General features: G+C 50.0%; 2 long non-coding RNA genes across 2 annotated transcripts; both read left to right on the top strand.

Moving 5' to 3' along the window:
* Window positions 1-9,185: 9,185 nt before the first annotated feature.
* Window positions 9,186-12,693, top strand: LOC139071473 (uncharacterized). The gene is made up of 4 exons (XR_011521355.1): window positions 9,186-9,317; window positions 9,698-9,748; window positions 9,831-9,888; window positions 12,491-12,693. It is a non-coding gene; the product is annotated as an uncharacterized lncRNA (long non-coding RNA).
* Window positions 12,694-20,996: 8,303 nt separating this feature from the next.
* Window positions 20,997-24,518, top strand: LOC139071471 (uncharacterized). Its single transcript, XR_011521354.1, has 4 exons — window positions 20,997-21,207; window positions 21,585-21,635; window positions 21,718-21,775; window positions 24,379-24,518. It is a non-coding gene; the product is annotated as an uncharacterized lncRNA (long non-coding RNA).
* The last annotated feature ends 629 nt before the right edge of the window (window positions 24,519-25,147 follow it).

Here is a 25,147-nt window from a genome sequence, read left to right as displayed (position 1 = left end):
ATCTATTAAACCTTAAAGGGCTTTCTGATCAGTTTATCTCTGCTGTCAAATTGGCATTTTTGACATGTGATTCGATGAGGATTAGCTCTCTTCTGGTGGATGAGGGTGGAAATGCATTTTTTTTTTGCCTCTTCCTTGTTGGCTTCACTTTCATACCAGAATTATGGGGGCTGTCGTGGTGGAAATTATTCCATCTAACCACTCCCTGGTTCTTTGGAGGTGACCCTGAAGAGAGATCCACACTTTAAGCTAGGGCTGGGCGATATGGCCTAAAACTAATATCACAATATATTGAGGATTTAACCTCAATAATGATAAATGGACCATAACTGCAGGTAAGTTGTCCACTAGATGGGGCTGTCACATGTATTATATTTAGTCACATTTTTACGCATCTCAAGGTGGTACAGCTTCTTAAAGGGACATGAATGTTGTCCAGCTACACACATCTTTTCATTTTTTTATTATCAAATTTATTGACATGGGAAAAATGATCTCGATAAGAGTCAGAAATTTCGATAACGATACATTTTCGATTTATTGCCCAGCCCTACTTTAGGCCCATTATAATATGTACACACACAAAGATTTTTGGTTGGCTTCTGGTGAGAACACAAGCAGTTCCCTGCCGATGTATCTTCTAACTTTCGACTCTTCTCGTCAGCCCTTTTATTGAATTGCATGAAAATTTTTTTTAATTTTACAACAGTTCCACAATAGACTGGGGCGTTCCCACTTCACAGTCATACACTACTCCTCCTCATGTGAGCGGTCTTCATGAGTTCACAGTCTAAAGCACCTTCTGACTTTCCCTGACCCTCAACATCCAAGACTTTTTCTAAGACTGAACTTGTGATCTCTGGCTCAGCAACGAGGTCAAAAGTTTATCAATCAGACACTTCCCCATGACATAACTCGTGATCTTCTTTTGACCACAAGCAGTAAGAGTCAGGCCATTGTTATAGAAACTTTCAACACCAATGTTTTCTGGAACGTTATCTCTGTTAGTCTGCAGCACTTCGACAAAGTTTTATTTCCTTATATATGAAGATTAAATGATTGACCAACACATTCATAACCTGACAGCAATTAGACTGAAGTTGACTATATTAGTTTAAACAGAAAAGGTTATATTGGTTAAGTGTAAAAATGATTATTCTCAAAAAGATTATATTGATTAGCTTTAAAAATGATTATGCTGATTAGGGCTGCAATGATTCCTCGAGTAACTCGAATGATTCGCTGACAAAAAATATTCGAGAATTTTCCGCTGCCTCGAGGACTCGTTAAATAGACCATAGCTGAATATCCGGCATTGCGCATGGATTCTTTATGTGTTGCGCAACGCGGTTACGTCACAGATTATACGTGCCATGTACTCTACTGCACAGCGCGCAGCGGTCTTTTCGTCTTTTCAGCTGGGTAGCCGACAATGGCAGACGCCATGGAAATAAATGAAAACGAGCAAGACCAAAACGAAGGATATAGTAAGCGACAGAAGTTTTCCAAGGCATGGGATCACTTTACATTAAAAAGCAAGGAAAACGCCATTGTATGCAAGCATTGCAAGGTGGAGCTACCACAACAGCACTTCTTCCATGCTGCTGCACCTCTTAAGAAAGCATCCGACTGAGGGCATGAGTGAACGTTCCGAGATCAGGTAAATAAACTTTTTTTCAGGACGTAAATATTGACTCAGCTGTAGTGTCAATAAAATACATTTATTTGTTATAAGTTAGTTTTAAATTTCTGCCCTAAAATGCATCTGTTAAGTGTATATTTTTAAAATTGGTTTACAAAAAAAAAATCTTTGTGTAGCGGAGGCAAATGTGTATTATTTATTTGATATTCTGTATAAATATACAATATTACCTTACTTGATCTTTATTGTAAATATCAGAAGATTATAGGATTTTTGCTTTATTAAGTAATTATACACACCTCGTCTTGATTCAGAAAAGAGTCAGGTTTATAATTGTAAGAATTTATTTTAGAAACAATTAAAACATGACAAGTGAACTATGCATTTACTGTGAATGGATGGAGCTAAAGGTGATGTAGGAACCTACACTCAACAAAAAATATAAACGCAACACCTTTGTTTCTACTCCGATTTTTCATGAGATGGACTTAAAGATCTGAAATTCAGTCCAGATACACAATATTACCATTTCTCTCAAACATTGATCACAAATCAGACTAAATGTATGATAGTGAGCACCTGTGCTTTGCTAAGATAATCCATCCCACCTCACAGGTGTGCCACATCAAGATGCTGATCTGACATCATGAGTAGTGCACAGGTGTACCTTATACTGCCCACAATTAAAGGCCACCCAGGAATGTGCAGTTAATTGCTTTATTGGGGGTCTGGGGACTCAGAACCGGTCAGTATCTGGTGTGACCACCATTTGCCTTATGCAGTGCAACACATCTTCTTCGCATAGAGTTGATCAGATTGTCAATTGTGGCCTGTGGAATGTTGGTCCACTCCTCTTCAATGGTTGTGCGAAGTTGTTGGATATTAGTGGGAACTGGTACACGCTGTCGTATACGCCGGTCAAGCACATCCCAAACATGCTCAATGGGTGACATGTTCGGTGAGTATGCGTGGCCATGCAAGAACTGGGACATTTTCAGCTTCCAAGAATTGTGTACAGACCCTTGCAACATGGGGCCGTGCATTATCTTGCTGAAACATGAGGTAATGTTCATGGATGTACGGCACAACAATGGGCCTCAGGATCTCATCACGGTATCTCTGTGCATTCAAAATGCCATCAATAAAATGCACCTGTGTTCTTCGTCCATAACAGATGCCTGTCCATACCATAACCCCGCCACCACCATTGGCCACTCGATCCACAACATTGACATCAGCAAATTGCTCATCCGCATGACGCCACACACGCTGTCTGCCATCTGCCCTGAACAATGTAAACCGAGATTCAACCGTGAAGACAACACCTCTCCAACATGCCAGACGCCATTCAATGTGAGCATTTGCCCACTCAAGTCTGTCACGGTGACGAGCTGGAGTCAGGTCAAGACCCCGATGGGGACGACGAGCATGCAGTTGAGCTTGCCTGAGACGGTTTCTGATTTAAACCCTCTCAGTTCTTTGTCTTTTGTTGGTTCATTGTTTCAGTGTCCAGCGTGTTTTTATATTAAACTATACTAAACGTTCGTGTCTATCTGCCTGCCTTCCTCACCCACATGTGGATCCTCACCTCCGCTTCACTCACCAGCACGCCGTGACAGAATGAACCAAACTCCTAAAGGATCCAGCGGGGAGGTTCTCCCCTGGGAGTACCTGCTTCAGTTCCTCACCTCAAACCACCGGCCGGCTTCTCCTCCTCCGGCGTCGCCTCGCCGCAGACGCCGCTGCCGAACCCCGGCCTCGGCGATCCTCTCCACCCTCCCGGAGCCAGTTGGGGGGTTGGACTGGGAGACACAGCTAGACCGCTCCTGCTATGTGGGCACCAGACTGGCAGTGTGCTCCCCCAGAGTTAGCCCACGGTGTTGGGAAGGATGCCGGGCTCCAGCGTCAACCCCTGTCCCAGGACGGAACCACGGGCTCACCGCTACCCCGGCTTGGGACACCAGCTTGGACCCACCCCAGTCAGATAAGCGGCCCCATCTCCGGTCCAGTCAGCACCTCCTTCATCTACAGGCGGAGGGCCCACGCCTACAGCCCATCAGACGGAGCTCACCAGCCTCCAAGTGGAGCTTGACTGGCTCCGTCAACTCATCAGCCTCCAGGAGTTCCAGCTGGACATCCTATCCTCCTCGTATCTCCAGGAGAAGGTTTCTGTCCAGCCAGCGGCCCCACCTCCGGTCCAGTCAGCAGCTCCCTCGTCTCCAGGCCAAAGGACCGAACCCACAGCCCATCCAACAGAGCTCGCCGGTCTCCGAGCTGAGCTGGTCCGACTCCTTCAGATTTTCAGGCTCCAGGAGCTCCTGGTGGACAATCTAACCTCCCTGCTTTTCCAGTTACCGGCTCCACCAGGTCCTGCGCCACCAGTCCAGTCTGCGCCAGGTCCCGCGCCACCAGTCCAGTCTGCGCCAGGTCCCGCGCCACCAGTCGAGTCTGCGCCAGGTCCCGCGCCACCAGTCAAGTCAGCGCCAGGTCCCGCGCCACCAGTCCAGTCAGCGATAGGTCCCGTGTCACCCGTCCTGTCAGCGCCAGGTCCCGCGCCACCCTTCCAGTCAGTGCCAGGTCCCGCGGTGGTCCAATAGGCTCCGCCCCCGGGCCAGCCTGTCCAAGAGTCTCCGCCCCCGGGCCAGCCTGTCCAAGAGTCTCCGCCCCGGAGCCAGCCTGTCCAAGAGGCTCCGTCAACGGGCCAGCCTGTCCAAGAGGCTCTGCCCCCGGGCCAGCCGGTCCAGTTGTCAGCGCACAGTCCGGCGGCACCAGCCAAGGAAGCGGTCCCGTCTGCAGCGGTTCCGCCACGACTCCAGAAGTTGGCGGCCCCTCCTGCGGCGCCTCCACTCCAGAAATCGGCGGCGCCTCCAGTCCAGAAGTCGATGCCTCCAGTCCAGAAGTCCATGCCTCCAGTCAGGAAGTCGGCGCCTCCAGTCAGGAAGTCGGCGCCTCCAGTCCAGAAGTCGACGCCTCCAGTCCAAAAGTCGACGCCTCCAGCCCGGAGGTCAACGCCCCCAGCCCAGGGGTCGACGTCGCCTCCAGCCCAGGGGTCGACGTCTCCTCCTCCAGCCCAGAGGTCGGCGACATCTCCTCCTCCAGCCCAGAGGTCGGCGACGTCTCCTCCAGCCCAGAAATCGACGACGTCTCCTCCAGCCCAGAAGTCGACGACGTCTCCTCCAGCCCAGAAGTCGACGACGTCTCCTCCAGCCCAGAAGTCAACGACGTCTCCTCCAGCCCAGAAGTCGACGACGTCTCCTCCAGCCCAGAAGTCGACGACGTCTCCACCAGCCCAGAAGTCGACGACGTCTCCTCCAGTCCAGAAGTCGACGACGTGTCCTCCAGCGTCTCTACCTGCCGAGTCTACCCCTGCAGCGGCTCTGCCTCCGGTCACCGCCGGTCCTGCCCTCGCCAGGTGTGGAGGGGCCACGCCTACAGCCCATCAGACGGAGCTCGCCGGCCTCCAAGTGGAGCTTGACCGGCTCCGTCAACTCATCAGCCTCCAGGAGTTCCAGCTGGACACCCTATCCTCCTCGTATCTCCAGGAGAAGGTTTCTGTCCAGCCAGCGGCTCCGCCTCCGGTCCAGTCAGCAGCTCCCTCGTCTCCAGGCCAAAGGACCGAGCCCACAGCCCATCCAACAGAGCTCGCCGGTCTCCGAGCTGAGCTGGTCCGACTCCGTCAGATTTTCAGTCTCCAGGAGCTCCTGGTGGACAATCTAACCTCCCTGCTTTTCCAGTTACCGGCTCCACCAGGTCCTGCGCCACCAGTCCAGTCTGCGCCAGGTCCCGCGCCACCAGTCCAGTCAGCGCCAGGTCCCGCACCACCAGTCCAGTCTGCGCCAGGTCCCGCGCCACCAGTCCAGTCAGCGCTAGGTCCCGCGCCACCCGTCCAGTGAGCGCCAGGTCCCGCGCCAGCCGTCCAGTCAGCGCCAGGTCCCGCGGTGGTCCAAGAGGCTCCGTCCCCGGGCCAGCCTGTCCAAGAGGCTCTGCCCCCGGGCCAGCCTGTCCAGTTGTCAGTGCACAGTCCGGCGGCACCAGCCAGGGAAGCGGTCCCGTCTGCAGCGGCTCCGCCTCCACTCCAGAAGTTGGCGGCCCCTCCTGCGGCACCTCCACTCCAGAAGTCGGCGGCGCCTCCAGTCCAGAAGTCGGCGCCTCCAGTCCAGAAGTCGGCGCCTCCACTCCAGAAGTCAGCGCCTCCAGTCCAGAAGTCGACGCCTCCAGTCGAGAAGTTGACGCCTCCAGTCCAGAAGTTGACGCCTTCAGTCCGGAAGTTGACGCCTTCAGTCCGGAAGTCGACGCCTCCAGCCCGGAGGTCGACTCCTCCAGCCCAGAGGTCGACGCCTCCAGCCCAGAGGTCGACGCCCCCAGCCCAGACGTCGACGTCGCCTCCAGCCCAGGGGTCGATGTCTCCTCCTCCAGCCCAGGGGTCGACGTCTCCTCCTCCAGCCCAGGGGTCGACGTCTCCTCCTCCAGCCCAGAGGTCGGCGACGTCTCCTCCAGCCCAGAAGTCGACGACGTCTCCTCCAGCCCAGAAGTCGACGACGTCTCCTCCAGCCCAGAAGTCGACGACGTCTCCTCCAGCCCAGAAGTCGACGACGTCTCCTCCAGCCCAGAAGTCGACGACGTCTCCTCCAGCCCAGAAGTCGACGACGTCTCCTCCAGCCCAGAATTCGACGACCTCTACACCAGCCCAGAAGTCGACGACGTCTCCTCCAGCCCAGAAGTCGACGACGTCTCCTCCAGCCCAGAAGTCGACGTCGTCTCCTCCAGCCCAGAAGTCGACGTCGTCTCCTCCAGCCCAGAAGTCGACGACGTCTACACCAGCCCAGAAGTCGACGACGTCTACACCAGCCCAGAAGTCGACGACGTCTCCTCTTGCCCAGAAGTCGACGACGTCTCCTCCAGTCCAGAAGTCGACTACGTCTCCTCCAGCGTCTCTACCTGCCGAGTCTACCCCTGCAGTGGCTCTGCCTCCGGTCACCGCCAGTCCTGCCCTCGCCAGGTGCGGAGGGACCACGCCTACAGCCCATCAGACGAAGCTCGCCGGCCTCCAAGTGTAGCTTGACCGGCTCCGTCAACTCATCAGCCTCCAGGAGTTCCAGCTGGACACCCTATCCTCCTCGTATCTCCAGGAGAAGGTTTCTGTCCAGCCAGCGGCCCCGCCTCCGGTCCAGTCAGCAGCTCCCTCGTCTCCAGGCCAAAGGACCGAGCCCACAGCCCATCCAACAGAGCTCGCCGGTCTCCGAGCTGAGCTGGTCCGACTCCGTCAGATTTTCAGTCTCCAGGAGCTCCTGGTGGACAATCTAACCTCCCTGCTTTTCCAGTTACGGGCTCCACCAGGTCCTGCGCCACCAGTCCAGTCTGCGCCAGGTCCCGCGCCACCAGTCCAGTCAGCACCAGGTGCCGCGCCACCAGTCCAGTCAGCGCCAGGTCCCGCGCCACCAGTCCAGTCAGCACCAGGTCCCGCGCCACCCGTCCAGTCAGCGCCAGGTCCCGCGCCACCCGTCCAGTCAGCGCCAGGTCCCGCGCCACCCGTCCAGTCAGCGCCAGGTTCCGCGCCACCCGTCCAGTCAGCGCCAGGTTCCGCACCCCCCGTCCAGTCAGCGCCAGGTCCCGCGGTGGTCCAAGAGTCTCCGCCCCCGGGCCAGCCTGTCCAAGAGTCTCCGCCCCCGGGCCAGCCTGTCCAGTTGTCAGCGCACAGTCCGGCGGAACCAGCCAGGGGAGCGGTCCCGTCTGCAGCGGCTCCACCTCCACTCCAGAAGTTGGTGGCCCCTCCTGCGGCGCCTCCACTCCAGAAGTCGGCGGCGCCTCTACTCCAGAAGTCGGCGGCGCCTCCACTCCGCAAGTCGGCGGCGCCTCCAGTCCAGAAGTCGACGCCTCCAGTCCAGAAGTCGACGCCTCCAGTCCAGAAGTCGACGCCTCCAGTCCGGAGGTCGACGCCTCCACCCCGGAGGTCGACGCCTCCAGCCCGGAGGTCGACACCTCCAGCCCAGAGGTCGACGCTTCCAGACCAGACGTCGATGCCTCCAGCCCAGACGTCGACGTCGCCTCCAGCCCAAGGGTCAACGTCTCCTCCTCCAGCTCAGAGTTCAACTCCTCCTCCTCCAGCCCAGAGGTCGGCGACGTCTCCTCCAGCCCAGAAGTCGACGACGTCTCCTCCAGCCCAGAGGTCGACGACGTCTCCTCCAGCCCAGAAGTCGACGACGTCTCCTCCAGCCCAGAAGTCGACGACGTCTCCTCCAGCCCAGAAGTCGACGACGTCTCCTCCAGCCCAGAAGTCGACGTCGTCTCCTCCAGCCCAGAAGTCGACGACGTCTACACCAGCCCAGAAGTCGACGACGTCTCCACCAGCCCAGAAGTCGACGACGTCTCCTCCAGCCCAGAAGTCGACGACGTCCCCACCAGCCCAGAAGTCGACAACGTCTCCTCCAGTCCAGAAGTCGACAACGTCTCCTCCAGTCCAGAAGTCGACTACGTCTCCTCCAGCGTCTCTACCTGCCGAGTCTACCCCTGCAGCGGCTCTGCCTCCGGTCACCGCCGGTCCTGCCCTCGCCAGGCACGAGCCTCCCAGAGCCCGCCGCCCTCTCCTCCTCTGCCCCAGACGCAGGCCCCCCCAGAGCCTGTCACCGTCTCCTCCTCTGCCCCAGACGCAGGCCCCCCAGAGCCCGTTGTCGTCTCCTCCTCTGTCCCAGACGTAGGCCTCTCAGAGCCCGTCGCCGTCTCCTCCTCTGCCCCAGACGCAGGCCCCTGGACTGTACTGGTCCCTGCCTCGTCTCCACCAGTCCCTCGGTTCCTCTCGGCCCTCCTTCCTGGTCCCCCTCCTCCCGCCCTGCTCTGTGTTCCTGTGGGCGTCTGGAATCCGCTCTCTGGGGGGGTGGGGGTGCTTTTATTGTGGGCAGTATAAGGTACACCTGTGCACTACTCATGATGTCGGATCAGCATCTTGATGTGGCATACCTGTGAGGTGGGATGGATTATGTCACACCCTGTCCTGTCTCCCCATTCTGTTCAGTCATGTGTCTCTGTTAATTGCTCCCACCTACCTCTCTTTTTCCAATCACCCAAGCTCCCAGCCCTCATGTATTTAAACCCTCTCTGTTCTGTGTCTTTTGACGGTTTATTGTTTCAGTGTCCAGCGTGTTTTTATATTAAACTTTACTAAACGTTCGTGTCTATCTGCCTGCCTTCCTCACCCGCATGTGGATCCTCACCTCCGCTTCACTCACCAGCATGCCGTGACAGATTATCTCAGCAATGCAGAAGTGCTCACTATCACACATTTAGATTGATTTGTGAACAATGTTTGAGAAAAATGGTAATATTGTGTATCTGGAATGTATTTTAGATCTTTATGTCCATCTCATGGAAAATCGGAGCAGAAACAAAGGTGTTGCGTTTATATTTTTGTTGAGTGTATGTGTAAATGCGGTGTTGGTCAGAACTTCAGAATCTCGGAAAGCGGCGTCTCTGGATGAAAAAGAATTTGGTTTGTTCTAAACTATGATGTTATCTTCAGAAGCACATTCAGACGCAATCTGTGTTCTACCTCACCCTTTTGATGACCTTCGTCACGGATTCGGAGGTCAGAGAGGCAGGATGACCTCTGGGCACCCAGGTCCGGTAGATTGACTGCGAGCACCGACTTCTCCGGTCCAAAAGATATCACCACGCAGCACAGGTTGGAATCAGCTTGCGTCTCAGAAATAACTCTTAAGGAGTTGAACAATATCAGCTTTGTTCTGCATGAACTGTTTGCTGTCTCAGCTTTGTAGGTGCAAAAAGGTTTTGATGATGTGTCAAAATCTTTGATTATTAAAGAGATATGCTAAAGATGGCCGGTCTGAAGCTTTCTCTAGAACTGGCAAATCACTCAAAGTGATTTAGTTTTAAAGAATTTATGTTATGATTTTCACAGTCAATCAGAGGCTGACAGGAAAGAAGATGTTACCAAGACAACTCAGAAACACGCCTTCTTTAATATGGAAGTCCTGACTGGTAAAGAAAACAAGTTATGTGTTGTAGTCTAACTTAACCGTACTTGTTATTGTGGATGTGCAGGTGTGAGGACCTTGTCGTCAAAACATCTGAGGAGACAGAAAAATGGGAACGGTGCGGTAAAGTTATGAGGAAAAACAGTTCAGAAGTTAACCTTTCTACCTATTACTTACCTAAAAATGTTTTTGTGTAACAGATGATGCATTCTGGATAATTGGAGTGTCGAGAAAACCGGATGACTTTTGAACGTTTTGGTGAGTAGGCAGTTTTAAGACCGCTAACGGACTAGCAGCAAAAGCTTATGTTAAAGTGAAACTGAGTTGGAAAAAACTTATTTATGTGCTAAAACGTTTAAGTACCAGTTCACTGACAGTATGTTGAAAATTTATTGGTTTTAATCACTAGTATGAAGCTAGTCTGGTGACATTGGGGGGGGTGCGGGGGGGGGGGGGGACAGTCGTGGCCGCAAGTTATTTTTCCCCCTCAAATGTCACCAGACAGGCACCATAATAGGAGTTTTCCATTTGCTGTAACATTTTTTCTTTGCCAAATAACCTCCACTTTGTACAGCGATACTGCTAAAAGATGGTGATGAAACCAGAGACCTGATTTGTTTATGAATGGGTAAATTAAATGATTCTGTACTTAATTATTTAAAGAAAACTTCACATCAGTGAAAACACTTTTGTTAAAAACAGATTTACAGCCATGATTTAAGGTTATATTTTTATCTTTTGGGAAGAAATTATTACAAAGAAAAACATTGTAATAAAAATGGATTTTTGTAAAGATTTATTGTGCTCAATAGTAATCTTTGACATGCTATATACAGGGTACATGTGCTATATATGACTATCAAAGGTATTGGCCAGACTCAGCATTAAAATTGTAAAAATTCAGTGTAACTATACTTTACCAATTATATAAATATGAACTTGGTTCAGTTTTTCATTTTGTTAAAGAGCAAGTCACCCTCAAATCAACTTTTTTGCTATTAAACTATATAAATGAGTCTCTAATCGTTAGGGGTATAACAGTACGCTAAAATCGTATTCGATTCGGTTCAGTGTTTTGAAGAGCTCAGTTCAAATCGTTTTCTGTATATTATTATATTTATTTATTTTTTGTCTGAAGCGGCTTCTGTAGTGAGCAGAACCAGGTGTCCTCACAAGCTGCTGATCTAGTATGATGTCTTTAAATATTTCACAGTTTATTTGCGCAGCTATGAGTGTCACTCTCATACGTGTTTGACTGTTGATGCGCCTTGTTTTTATTTCTGCAGTGAGCCTTAAAAACTCACCTCAGACTGCCCACTTTCTTCTTTAAAACTCATATTAGAGGGTATCCGCAGGTCCTTAAAAAGTCTTAAAGTTTTAAATTTGCTTTTTTAAATTTAAGGTCTTAAAAATCATTAGAAATGACAAATAATCCTTAATTACAGTTTCCAAATGTCTTAAATTACCAAAGACCCAATGAACAAGAATTTGTAGTTAGTGTTCAGCATTTTTTGTTTATGATATTGGCATAAGTGGAACTGTACACATTCAGTTGGTTGTGAAAGGGGGCTATTTTTAGATGAGCACATTAGCTGGTTAAGCTAGTGGGAGCTTGCACCATGGGGAAGTGCAAGTTTAATGGTAACTGGGTGGGTAATCCCATGTTTGCGACGTGGTTAGCACCAGTGCCAGGCAATAGCTGAAAATTATAGCTTAAATATAATTAAAAAATAGCTTAAATTTGGTCAAAGTGGCCTTAAAAAAGGTCTTAAAAAGCCTTAAATTTGGCTCCCTTAAACCTGCAGATACCCTGTTAAATAACGAGCTTTCTCCGCATCGTATTTTTTGTTGTAGAATGAAAACATTACATCAACTGCCGTGGGGGAAAAGTTCAGTAGACATGTTGTTTACGTTCAGCGTCTCTACTGTCTCCACAGTAGCAGCGACAGCCAGCTGGTTTGATCTGCTCAGAAAGACGTTGATCAGAATTTGCAGATCACCTTTTTTAATCGGAGATCAGGTGCGTGCAACCATCATGCGTCACTCAATACAGCGTCGGTGCGGAAACTCGCCTATGAACTTTGATCTGCTGCACTTAAATCATGCAAACAAAATTTCATTATTTAATGGAAAATGAACCAAAATGGTACGCAAGTGGCCCGAACCGTTAAACCCCTAATATATACATGCAGCTGTAAAATTGGCAGCACATAATTTTGTTTTTTTTTCTGTAGATTACTGAATTACACATCAGGACAGTATGATGGAGTTAAGACCTGTAGTCAGCTGAGAGCTCCCGGTGGTACGAGCACAAAAATTAAATATTTAACAAAAGTAAACAAACTGTACCGATTTTGGTTCTTAAGACTAACAGAATCCTTCCCGGTGTCCAAATCGGGTCGCGGGTCTTCTGCCTCAAACGGTCCAAAACATGTCTGCACCTCCGGTAGTGATATCCAGCTAGCGGGGTCGGAGTTCGGTTGAACTTCTCCGGTAATCATCCCAGAGAAAAAAACAATCTGACCGACTAGCAGAGGCTTCAGAAGCTACATCTTGACTGATGACACATTGTTCTCAGCTATAACTCTAACACAGAAACATCGTAGTCAGGTGCTTTTTCTTCAGACCTCCTGTGAAACGTCACCAGCTGTCCAGGGCTTAGACCTGAAGCTAGTTTCTGTTTTTCCCGCGCCAGTCAGAAACATCAGATTTTCTTCAAATTCCAGCCGTGAAAATCCAAAAACATTTTTCATTGAGGTTTTATACTTTAAACATGCCATTCAAAGGAATTTAGCCTGTGGCCAATATCATTAAGATAGATTTTGAGTACTAGATAGTAAAGCCTCTATTCTGTGGTTAGAAGTCTCCTCGACGAGGGAGTGGAGAGCCGGACCAGAACACATCATCTCCTTTTCCAAGGGTGATGAACGAGATGTACTGAACCTCACTGAGGAAACAGCACCGGCAGGATTCAGCAGTGTGGTAGGACTGACTTTGGGTTGCAATGATTATAAATTTATAAAAAAAATTTGCCCCCTCAGAGTTTTCATGAATGTTAACTAGATCTATTAAACCTTAAAGGGCTTTCTGATCAGTTTATCTCTGCTGTCAAATTGGCATTTTTGACATGTGATTCGATGAGGATTAGCTCTCTTCTGGTGGATGAGGGTGGAAATGCATTTTTTTTTTGCCTCTTCCTTGTTGGCTTCACTTTCATACCAGAATTATGGGGGCTGTCGTGGTGGAAATTATTCCATCTAACCACTCCCTGGTTCTTTGGAGGTGACCCTGAAGAGAGATCCACACTTTAAGCTAGGGCTGGGCGATATGGCCTAAAACTAATATCACAATATATTGAGGATTTAACCTCAATAATGATAAATGGACCATAACTGCAGGTAAGTTGTCCACTAGATGGGGCTGTCACATGTATTATATTTAGTCACATTTTTACGCATCTCAAGGTGGTACAGCTTCTTAAAGGGACATGAATGTTGCCCAGCTACACACATCTTTTCATTTTTTTATTATCAAATTTATTGACATGGGAAAAATGATCTCGATAAGAGTCAGAAATTTCGATAACGATACATTTTCGATTTATTGCCCAGCCCTACTTTAGGCCCATTATAATATGTACACACACAAAGATTTTTGGTTGGCTTCTGGTGAGAAGAACACAAGCAGTTCCCTGCCGATGTATCTTCTAACTTTCGACTCTTCTCGTCAGCCCTTTTATTGAATTGCATGAAAATTTTTTTTAATTTTACAACAGTTCCACAATAGACTGGGGCGTTCCCACTTCACAGTCATACACTACTCCTCCTCATGTGAGCGGTCTTCATGAGTTCACAGTCTAAAGCACCTTCTGACTTTCCCTGACCCTCAACATCCAAGACTTTTACTAAGACTGAACTTGTGATCTCTGGCTCAGCAACGAGGTCAAAAGTTTATCAATCAGACACTTCCCCATGACATAACTCGTGATCTTCTTTTGACCACAAGCAGTAAGAGTCAGGCCATTGTTATAGAAACTTTCAACACCAATGTTTTCTGGAACGTTATCTCTGTTAGTCTGCAGCACTTCGACAAAGTTTTATTTCCTTATATATGAAGATTAAATGATTGACCAACACATTCATAACCTGACAGCAATTAGACTGAAGTTGACTATATTAGTTTAAACAGAAAAGGTTATATTGGTTAAGTGTAAAAATGATTATTCTCAAAAAGATTATATTGATTAGCTTTAAAAATGATTATGCTGATTAGGGCTGCAATGATTCCTCGAGTAACTCGAATGATTCGCTGACAAAAAATATTCGAGAATTTTCCGCTGCCTCGAGGACTCGTTAAATAGACCATAGCTGAATATCCGGCATTGCGCATGGATTCTTTATGTGTTGCGCAACGCGGTTACGTCACAGATTATACGTGCCATGTACTCTACTGCACAGCGCGCAGCGGTCTTTTCGTCTTTTCAGCTGGGTAGCCGACAATGGCAGACGCCATGGAAATAAATGAAAACGAGCAAGACCAAAACGAAGGATATAGTAAGCGACAGAAGTTTTCCAAGGCATGGGATCACTTTACATTAAAAAGCAAGGAAAACGCCATTGTATGCAAGCATTGCAAGGTGGAGCTACCACAACAGCACTTCTTCCATGCTGCTGCACCTCTTAAGAAAGCATCCGACTGAGGGCATGAGTGAACGTGCCGAGATCAGGTAAATAAACTTTTTTTCAGGACGTAAATATTGACTCAGCTGTAGTGTCAATAAAATACATTTATTTGTTATAAGTTAGTTTTAAATTTCTGCCCTAAAATGCATCTGTTAAGTGTATATTTTTAAAATTGGTTTACAAAAAAAAAATCTTTGTGTAGCGGAGGCAAATGTGTATTATTTATTTGATATTCTGTATAAATATACAATATTACCTTACTTGATCTTTATTGTAAATATCAGAAGATTATAGGATTTTTGCTTTATTAAGTAATTATACACACCTCGTCTTGATTCAGAAAAGAGTCAGGTTTATAATTGTAAGAATTTATTTTAGAAACAATTAAAACATGACAAGTGAACTAAGCATTTACTGTGAATGGATGGAGCTAAAGGTGATGTAGGAACCTACACTCAACAAAAATATAAACGCAACACCTTTGTTTCTGCTCCGATTTTTCATGAGATGGACTTAAAGATCTGAAATTCAGTCCAGATACACAATATTACCATTTCTCTCAAACATTGATCACAAATCAGTCTAAATGTATGATAGTGAGCACCTGTGCTTTGCTAAGATAATCCATCCCACCTCACAGGTGTGCCACATCAAGATGCTGATCTGACATCATGAGTAGTGCACAGGTGTACCTTATACTGCCCACAATTAAAGGCCACCCAGGAATGTGCAGATAATTGCTTTATTGGGGGTCTGGGGACTCAGAACCGGTCAGTATCTGGTGTGACCACCATTTGCCTTATGCAGTGCAACACATCTTCTTCGCATAGAGTTGATCAGATTGTCAATTGTGGCCTGTGGAATGTTGGTCCACTCCTCTTCAATGGTTGTGCGAAGTTGTTGGATATTAGTGGGAACTGGTACACGCTGTCGTATACGCCGGTCAAGCACATCCCAAACATGCTCAATGGGTGACATGTTCGGTGAGTATGCGTGGCCATGCAAGAACTGGGACATTTTCAGCTTCCAAGAATTGTGTACAGATCCTTGCAACATGGGGCCGTGCATTATCTTGCTGAAACATGAGGTAATGTTCATGGATGTACGGCACAACAATGGGCCTCAGGATCTCATCACGGTATCTCTGTGCATTCAAAATGCCATCAATAAAATGCACCTGTGTTCTTCGTCCATAACAGATGCCTGTCCATACCATAACCCCACCACCACCATTGGCCACTCGATCCACAACATTGACATCAGCAAATTGCTCATCCACATGACGCCACACACGCTGTCTGCCATCTGCCCTGAACAATGTAAACCGAGATTCAACCGTGAAGACAACACCTCTCCAACATGCCAGACGCCATTCAATGTGAGCATTTGCCCACTCAAGTCTGTCACGGTGACGAGCTGGAGTCAGGTCAAGACCCCGATGGGGACGACGAGCATGCAGTTGAGCTTGCCTGAGACAGTTTCTGATTTAAACCCTCTCAGTTCTTTGTCTTTTGTTGGTTCATTGTTTCAGTGTCCAGCGTGTTTTTATATTAAACTATACTAAACGTTCGTGTCTATCTGCCTGCCTTCCTCACCCACATGTGGATCCTCACCTCCGCTTCACTCACCAGCACGCCGTGACAGAATGAACCAAACTCCTAAAGGATCCAGTGGGGAGGTTCTCCCCTGGGAGTACCTGCTTCAGTTCCTCACCTCAAACCAACGGCCGGCTTCTCCTCCTCCGGCGTCGCCTCGCCGCAGACGCCGCTGCCGAACCCCGGCCTCGGCGATCCTCTCCACCCTCCCGGAGCCAGTTGGGGGGTTGGACTGGGAGACGCAGCTAGACCGCTCCTGCTATGTGGGCACCAGACTGGCAGTGTGCTCCCCCAGAGTTAGCCCACGGTGTTGGGAAGGATGCCGGGCTCCAGCGTCAACCCCTGTCCCAGGACGGAACCACGGGCTCACCGCTACCCCGGCTTGGGACACCAGCTTGGACCCACCCCAGTCAGATCAGCGGCCCCATCTCCGGTCCAGTCAGCACCTCCTTCATCTACAGGCGGAGGGCCCACGCCTACAGCCCATCAGACGGAGCTCACCAGCCTCCAAGTGGAGCTTGACTGGCTCCGTCAACTCATCAGCCTCCAGGAGTTCCAGCTGGACATCCTATCCTCCTCGTATCTCCAGGAGAAGGTTTCTGTCCAGCCAGCGACCCCACCTCCGGTCCAGTCAGCAGCTCCCTCGTCTCCAGGCCAAAGGACCGAACCCACAGCCCATCCAACAGAGCTCGCCGGTCTCCGAGCTGAGCTGGTCCGACTCCTTCAGATTTTCAGGCTCCAGGAGCTCCTGGTGGACAATCTAACCTCCCTGCTTTTCCAGTTACCGGCTCCACCAGGTCCTGCGCCACCAGTCCAGTCTGCGCCAGGTCCCGCGCCACCAGTCGAGTCAGCGCCAGGTCCCGCGCCACCAGTCCAGTCAGCGATAGGTCCCGCGTCACCCGTCCAGTCAGCGCCAGGTCCCGCGCCACCCTTCCAGTCAGTGCCAGGTCCCGCGGTGGTCCAATAGGCTCCGCCCCCGGGCCAGCCTGTCCAAGAGTCTCCGCCCCGGAGCCAGCCTGTCCAAGAGGCTCCGTCCCCGGGCCAGCCTGTCCAAGAGGCTCTGCCCCCGGGCCAGCCGGTCCAGTTGTCAGCGCACAGTCCGGCGGCACCAGCCAAGGAAGCGGTCCCGTCTGCAGCGGTTCCGCCTCGACTCCAGAAGTTGGCGGCCCCTCCTGCGGCGCCTCCACTCCAGAAATCGGCGGCGCCTCCAGTCCAGAAGTCGATGCCTCCAGTCCAGAAGTCGATGCCTCCAGTCAGGAAGTCGGCGCCTCCAGTCAGGAAGTCGGCGCCTCCAGTCCAGAAGTCGACGCCTCCAGTCCAAAAGTCGACGCCTCCAGCCCGGAGGTCGACGCCTCCAGCCCAGATGTCAACGCCCCCAGCCCAGGGGTCGACGTCGCCTCCAGCCCAGGGGTCGACGTCTCCTCCTGCAGCCCAGAGGTCGGCGACGTCTCCTCCTCCAGCCCAGAGGTCGGCGACGTCTCCTCCAGCCCAGAAGTCGACGACGTCTCCTCCAGCCCAGAAGTCGACGACGTCTCCTCTAGCCCAGAAGTCGACGACGTCTCCTCCAGCCCAGAAGTCGACGACGTCTCCTCCAGCCCAGAAGTCGACGACGTCTCCTCCAGCCCAGAAGTCGACGACGTCTCCTCCAGCCCAGAAGTCGACGACGTCTCCACCAGCCCAGAAGTCGACGACGTCTCCTCCAGTCCAGAAGTCGACGACGTCTCCTCCAGCGTCTCTACCTGCCGAGTCTACCCCTGCAGCGGCTCTGCCTCCGGTCACCGCCGGTCCTGCCCTCGCCAGGTGTGGAGGGGCCACGCCTACAGCCCATCAGACGGAGCTCGCCGGCCTCCAAGTGGAGCTTGACCGGCTCCGTCAACTCATCAGCCTCCAGGAGTTCCAGCTGGACACCCTATCCTCCTCGTATCTCCAGGAGAAGGTTTCTGTCCAGCCAGCGGCTCCGCCTCCGGTCCAGTCAGCAGCTCCCTCGTCTCCAGGCCAAAGGACCGAACCCACAGCCCATCCAACAGAGCTCGCCGGTCTCCGAGCTGAGCTGGTCCGACTCCGTCAGATTTTCAGTCTCCAGGAGCTCCTGGTGGACAATCTAACCTCCCTGCTTTTCCAGTTACCGGCTCCACCAGGTCCTGCGCCACCAGTCCAGTCTGCGCCAGGTCCCGCGCCACCAGTCCAGTCAGCGCCAGGTCCCGCACCACCAGTCCAGTCTGCGCCACCCGTCCAGTGAGCGCCAGGTCCCGCGCCAGCCGTCCAGTCAGCGCCAGGTCCCGCGGTGGTCCAAGAGGCTCCGTCCCCGGGCCAGCCTGTCCAAGAGGCTCCGCCCCCGGGCCAGCCTGTCCAGTTGTAAGTGCACAGTCCGGCGGCACCAGCCAGGGAAGCGGTCCCGTCTGCAGCGGCTCCGCCTCCACTCCAGAAGTTGGCGGCCCCTCCTGCGGCACCTCCACTCCAGAAGTCGGCGGCGCCTCCAGTCCAGAAGTCGGCGCCTCCAGTCCAGAAGTCGGCGCCTCCAGTCCAGAAGTCGACGCCTCCAGTCCAGAAGTCGACGCCTCCAGTCCAGAAGTCGACACCTCCAGTCGAGAAGTCGACGCCTCCAGTCCAGAAGTTGACGCCTTCAGTCCGGAAGTCGACGCCTCCAGCCCGGAGGTCGATGCCTCCAGCCCAGAGGTCGACGCCTCCAGCCCAGACGTCGACGCCCCCAGCCCAGACGTCGACGCCCCCAGCCCAGACGTCGACGTCGCCTCCAGCCCAGACGTCGACGTCGCCTCCAGCCCAGGGGTCGACGTCTCTTCCTCCAGCCCAGAGGTCGGCGACGTCTCCTCCAGCCCAGAAGTCGACGACGTCTCCTCCAGCCCAGAAGTCGACGACGTCTCCTCCAGCCCAGAAGTCGACTACGTCTCAACCAGCCCAGAAGTCGACGACGTCTCCTCCAGCCCAGAAGTCGACGACGTCTCCTCCAGCCAAGAAGTCGACGACGTCTCCTCCAGCCCAGAAGTCGACGACGTCTCCTCCAGCCCAGAATTTGACGACGTCTCCTCCAGCCCAGAAGTCGACGACGTCTCCTCCAGCCCAGAAGTCGACGTTGTCTCCTCCAGCCCAGAAGTCGACGACGTCTACACCAGCCCACAAGTCGACGACGTCTCCACCAGCCCAGAAGTCGACGACTTCTCCTCCAGCCCAGAAGTCGACTACGTCTCCTCCAGCGTCTCTACCTGCCGAGTCTACCCCTGCAGTGGCTCTGCCTCCGGTCACCGCCGGTCCTGCCCTCGCCAGGTGCGGAGGGACCACGCCTACAGCCCATCAGACGAAGCTCGCCGGCCTCCAAGTGTAGCTTGACCGGCTCCGTCAACTCATCAGCCTCCAGGAGTTCCAGCTGGACACCCTATCCTCCTCGTATCTCCAGGAGAAGGTTTCTGTCCAGCCAGCGGCCCCGCCTCCGGTCCAGTCAGCAGCTCCCGCGTCTCCAGGCTAAAGGACCGAGCCCACAGCCCATCCAACAGAGCCCGCCGGTCTCCGAGCTGAGCTGGTCCGACTCCGTCAGATTTTCAGTCTCCAGGAGCTCCTGGTGGACAATCTAACCTCCCTGCTTTTCCAGTTACCGGCTCCACCAGGTCCTGCGCCTCCAGTCCAGTCTGCGCCAGGTCCCGCGCCACCAGTCCAGTCAGCGGCCAGGTCCCGTGCCACCCGTCCAGTCAGCGCCAGGTCCCGCGGTGGTCCAAGAGTCTCCGCCCCAGGGCCAGCCTGTCCAAGAGTCTCCGCCCCCGGGCCAGCCTGTCCAGTTGTCAGCGCACAGTCCGTCGGAACCAGCCAGGGGAGCGGTCCCGTCTGCAGCGGCTCCACCTCCACTCCAGAAGTTGGTGGCCCCTCCTGCGGCGCCTCCACTCCAAAAGTCGGCGGCGCCTCCACCAGCCCAGAAGTCGACGAAGTCTACTCCAGTCCAGAAGTCGACGAAGTCTACTCCAGTCCAGAAGTCGACGACGTCTCCTCCAGTCCAGAAGTTGACGACGTCTCCTCCAGTCCAGAAGTCGACGACGTCTCCTCCAGTCCAGAAGTCGACTACGTCTCCTCCAGCATCTCTACCTGCCGAGTCTACCCCTGCAGCGGCTCTGCCTCCGGTCACCGCCGGTCCTGCCCTCGCCAGGCGCGAGCCTCCCAGAGCCCGCCGCCGTCTCCTCCTCTGCCCCAGACGCAGGCCCCCCCAGAGCCTGTCACCGTTTCCTCCTCTGCCCCAGACGCAGGCCCCCCAGAGCCCGTTGTCGTCTCCTCCTCTGTCCCAGACGTAGGCCCCTCAGAGCCCGTCGCCGTCTCCTCCTCTGCCCCAGACGCAGGCCCCTGGACTCTACTGGTCCCTGCCTCTTCTCCACCAGTCCCTCGGTTCCTCTCGGCCCTCCTTCCTGGTCCCCCTCCTCCCGCCCTGCTCTGTGTTCCTGTGGGCGTCTGGAATCCGCTCTCTGGGGGGTGGGTTGGGGGGTGGGGGTGTGGGGGGGGGGGGTGCTTTTATAGTGGGCAGTATAAGGTACACCTGTGCACTACTCATGATGTCGGATCAGCATCTTGATGTGGCATACCTGTGAGGTGGGATGGATTATGTCACACCCTGTCCTGTCTCCCCATTCTGTTCAGTCATGTGTCTCTGTTAATTGCTCCCACCTACCTCTCTTTTTCCAATCACCCAAGCTCCCAGCCCTCATGTATTTAAACCCTCTCAGTTCTGTGTCTTTTGACGGTTTATTGTTTCAGTGTCCAGCGCGTTTTTATATTAAACTTTACTAAACGTTTGTGTCTATATGCCTGCCTTCCTCACCCGCATGTGGATCCTCACCTCCGCTTCACTCACCAGCATGCCGTGACAGATTATCTCAGCAATGCAGAAGTGCTCACTATCACACATTTAGATTGATTTGTGAACAATGTTTGAGAAAAATGGTAATATTGTGTATCTGGAATGTATTTTAGATCTTTATGTCCATCTCATGGAAAATCGGAGCAGAAACAAAGGTGTTGCGTTTATATTTTTGTTGAGTGTATGTGTAAATGCGGTGTTGGTCAGAACTTCAGAATCTCGGAAAGCGGCGTCTCTGGATGAAAAAGAATTTGGTTTGTTCTAAACTATGATGTTATCTTCAGAAGCACATTCAGACGCAATCTCTGTGTTCTACCTCACCCTTTTGATGACCTTCGTCACGGATTCGGAGGTCAGAGAGGCAGGATGACCTCTGGGCACCCAGGTCCGGTAGATTGACTGCGAGCACCGACTTCTCCGGTCCAAAAGATATCACCACGCAGCACAGGTTGGAATCAGCTTGCGTCTCAGAAATAACTCTTAAGGAGTTGAACAATATCAGCTTTGTTCTGCATGAACTGTTTGCTGTCTCAGCTTTGTAGGTGCAAAAAGGTTTTGATGATGTGTCAAAATCTTTGATTATTAAAGAGATATGCTAAAGATGGCCGGTCTGAAGCTTTCTCTAGAACTGGCAAATCACTCAAAGTGATTTAGTTTTAAAGAATTTATGTTATGATTTTCACAGTCAATCAGAGGCTGACAGGAAAGATGTTACCAAGACAACTCAGAAACACGCCTTCTTTAATATGGAAGTCCTGACTGGTAAAGAAAACAAGTTATGTGTTGTAGTCTAACTTAACCGTACTTGTTATTGTGGATGTGCAGGTGTGAGGACCTTGTCGTCAAAACATCTGAGGAGACAGAAAAATGGGAACGGTGCGGTAAAGTTATGAGGAAAAACAGTTCAGAAGTTAACCTTTCTACCTATTACTTACCTAAAAATGTTTTTGTGTAACAGATGATGCATTCTGGATAATTGGAGTGTCGAGAAAACCGGATGACTTTTGAACGTTTTGGTGAGTAGGCAGTTTTAAGACCGCTAACGGACTAGCAGCAAAAGCTTATCTTAAAGTGAAACTGAGTTGGAAAAAACTTATTTATGTGCTAAAACGTTTAAGTACCAGTTCACTGACAGTATGTTGAAAATGTATTGGTTTTAATCACTAGTATGAAGCTAGTCTGGTGACATTGGGGGGGGGGGGGGGGGGGGGGGGGGACAGTCGTGGCCGCAAGTTATTTTTCCCCCTCAAATGTCACCAGACAGGCACCATAATAGGAGTTTTCCATTTGCTGTAACATTTTTTCTTTGCCAAATAACCTCCACTTTGTACAGCGATACTGCTAAAAGATGGTGATGAAACCAGAGACCTGATTTGTTTATGAATGGGTAAATTAAATGATTCTGTACTTAATTATTTAAAGAAAACTTCACATCTGTGAAAACACTTTTGTTAAAAACAGATTTACAGCCATGATTTAAGGTTATATTTTTATCTTTTGGGAAGAAATTATTACAAAGAAAAACATTGTAATAAAAATGGATTTTTGTAAAGATTTATTGTGCTCAATAGTAATCTTTGACATGCTATATACAGGGTAAATGTGCTATATAAGACTATCAAAGGTATTGGCCAGACTCAGCATTAAAATTGTAAAAATTCAGTGTAACTATACTTTACCAATTATATAAATATGAACTTGGTTCAGTTTTTCATTTTGTTAAAGAGCAAGTCACCCCCAAATCAACTTTTTTGCTATTAAACTATATAAATGAGTCTCTAATCGTTAGGGTTATAACAGTACGCTAAAATCGTATTCGATTCGGTTCAGTGTTTTGAAGAGCTCAGTTCAAATCGTTTTCTGTATATTATTATATTTATTTATTTTTTGTCTGAAGCGGCTTCTGTAGTGAGCAGAACCAGGTGTCCTCACAAGCTGCTGATCTAGTATGATGTCTTTAAATATTTCACAGTTTATTTGCGCAGCTATGAGTGTCACTCTCATACGTGTTTGACTGTTGATGCGCCTTGTTTTTATTTCTGCAGTGAGCCTTAAAAACTCACCTCAGACTGCCCACTTTCTTCTTTAAAACTCATATTAGAGGGTATCCGCAGGTCCTTAAAAAGTCTTAAAGTTTTAAATTTGCTTTTTTAAATTTAAGGTCTTAAAAATCATTAGAAATGACAAATAATCCTTAATTACAGTTTCCAAATGTCTTAAATTACCAAAGACCCAATGAACAAGAATTTGTAGTTAGTGTTCAGCATTTTTTGTTTATGATATTGGCATAAGTGGAACTGTACACATTCAGTTGGTTGTGAAAGGGGGCTATTTTTAGATGAGCACATTAGCTGGTTAAGCTAGTGGGAGCTTGCACCATGGGGAAGTGCAAGTTTAATGGTAACTGGGTGGGTAATCCCACGTTTGCGACGTGGTTAGCACCAGTGCCAGGCAATAGCTGAAAATTATAGCTTAAATATAATTAAAAATAGCTTAAATTTGGTCAAAGTGGCCTTAAAAAAGGTCTTTAAAAGCCTTAAATTTGGCTCCCTTAAACCTGCAGATACCCTGTTAAATAACGAGCTTTCTCCGCATCGTATTTTTTGTTGTAGAATGAAAACATTACATCAACTGCCGTGGGGGAAAAGTTCAGTAGACATGTTGTTTACGTTCAGCGTCTCTACTGTCTCCACAGTAGCAGCGACAGCCAGCTGGTTTGATCTGCTCAGAAAGACGTTGATCAGAATTTGCAGATCACCTTTTTTAATCGGAGATCAGGTGCGTGCAACCATCATGCGTCACTCAATACAGCGTCGGTGCGGAAACTCGCCTATGAACTTTGATCTGCTGCACTTAAATCATGCAAACAAAATTTCATTATTTAATGGAAAATGAACCAAAATGGTACGCAAGTGGCCCGAACCGTTAAACCCCTAATATATACATGCAGCTGTAAAATTGGCAGCACATAATTTTGTTTTTTTTTTCTGTAGATTACTGAATTACACATCAGGACAGTATGATGGAGTTAAGACCTGTAGTCAGCTGAGAGCTCCCGGTGGTACGAGCACAAAAATTAAATATTTAACAAAAGTAAACAAACTGTACCGATTTTGGTTCTTAAGACTAACAGAATCCTTCCCGGTGTCCAAATCGGGTCGCGGGTCTTCTGCCTCAAACGGTCCAAAACATGTCTGCACCTCCAGTAGTGATATCCAGCTAGCGGGGTCGGAGTTCGGTTGAACTTCTCCGGTAATCATCCCAGAGAAAAAAACAATCTGACCGACTAGCAGAGGCTTCAGAAGCTACATCTTGACTGATGACACATTGTTCTCAGCTATAACTCTAACACAGAAACATCGTAGTCAGGTGCTTTTTCTTCAGACCTCCTGTGAAACGTCACCAGCTGTCCAGGGCTTAGACCTGAAGCTAGTTTCTGTTTTTCCCGCGCCAGTCAGAAACATCAGATTTTCTTCAAATTCCAGCCGTGAAAATCCAAAAACATTTTTCATTGAGGTTTTATACTTTAAACATGCCATTCAAAGGAATTTAGCCTGTGGCCAATATCATTAAGATAGATTTTGAGTACTAGATAGTAAAGCCTCTATTCTGTGGTTAGAAGTCTCCTCGACGAGGGAGTGGAGAGCCGGACCAGAACACATCATCTCCTTTTCCAAGGGTGATGAACGAGATGTACTGAACCTCACTGAGGAAACAGCACCGGCAGGATTCAGCAGTGTGGTAGGACTGACTTTGGGTTGCAATGATTATAAATTTATAAAAAAAATTTGCCACCTCAGAGTTTTCATGAATGTTAACTAGATCTATTAAACCTTAAAGGGCTTTCTGATCAGTTTATCTCTGCTGTCAAATTGGCATTTTTGACATGTGATTCGATGAGGATTAGCTCTCTTCTGGTGGATGAGGGTGGAAATGCATTTTTTTTTGCCTCTTCCTTGTCGGCTTCACTTTCATACCAGAATTATGGGGGCTGTCGTGGTGGAAATTATTCCATCTAACCACTCCCTGGTTCTTTGGAGGTGACCCTGAAGAGAGATCCACACTTTAAGCTAGGGCTGGGCGATATGGCCTAAAACTAATATCACAATATATTGAGGATTTAACCTCAATAATGATAAATGGACCATAACTGCAGGTAAGTTGTCCACTAGATGGGGCTGTCACATGTATTATATTTAGTCACATTTTTACGCATCTCAAGGTGGTACAGCTTCTTAAAGGGACATGAATGTTGCCCAGCTACACACATCTTTTCATTTTTTTATTATCAAATTTATTGACATGGGAAAAATGATCTCGATAAGAGTCAGAAATTTCGATAACAATACATTTTCGATTTATTGCCCAGCCCTACTTTAGGCCCATTA

Source organism: Nothobranchius furzeri, chromosome 8 (genome assembly GCF_043380555.1).
Source record: "Nothobranchius furzeri strain GRZ-AD chromosome 8, NfurGRZ-RIMD1, whole genome shotgun sequence".
In the NCBI taxonomy this organism is placed as follows: Eukaryota; Metazoa; Chordata; class Actinopteri; order Cyprinodontiformes; family Nothobranchiidae; genus Nothobranchius; species Nothobranchius furzeri.
This window is presented reverse-complemented; position numbering and strand designations above follow the sequence as displayed.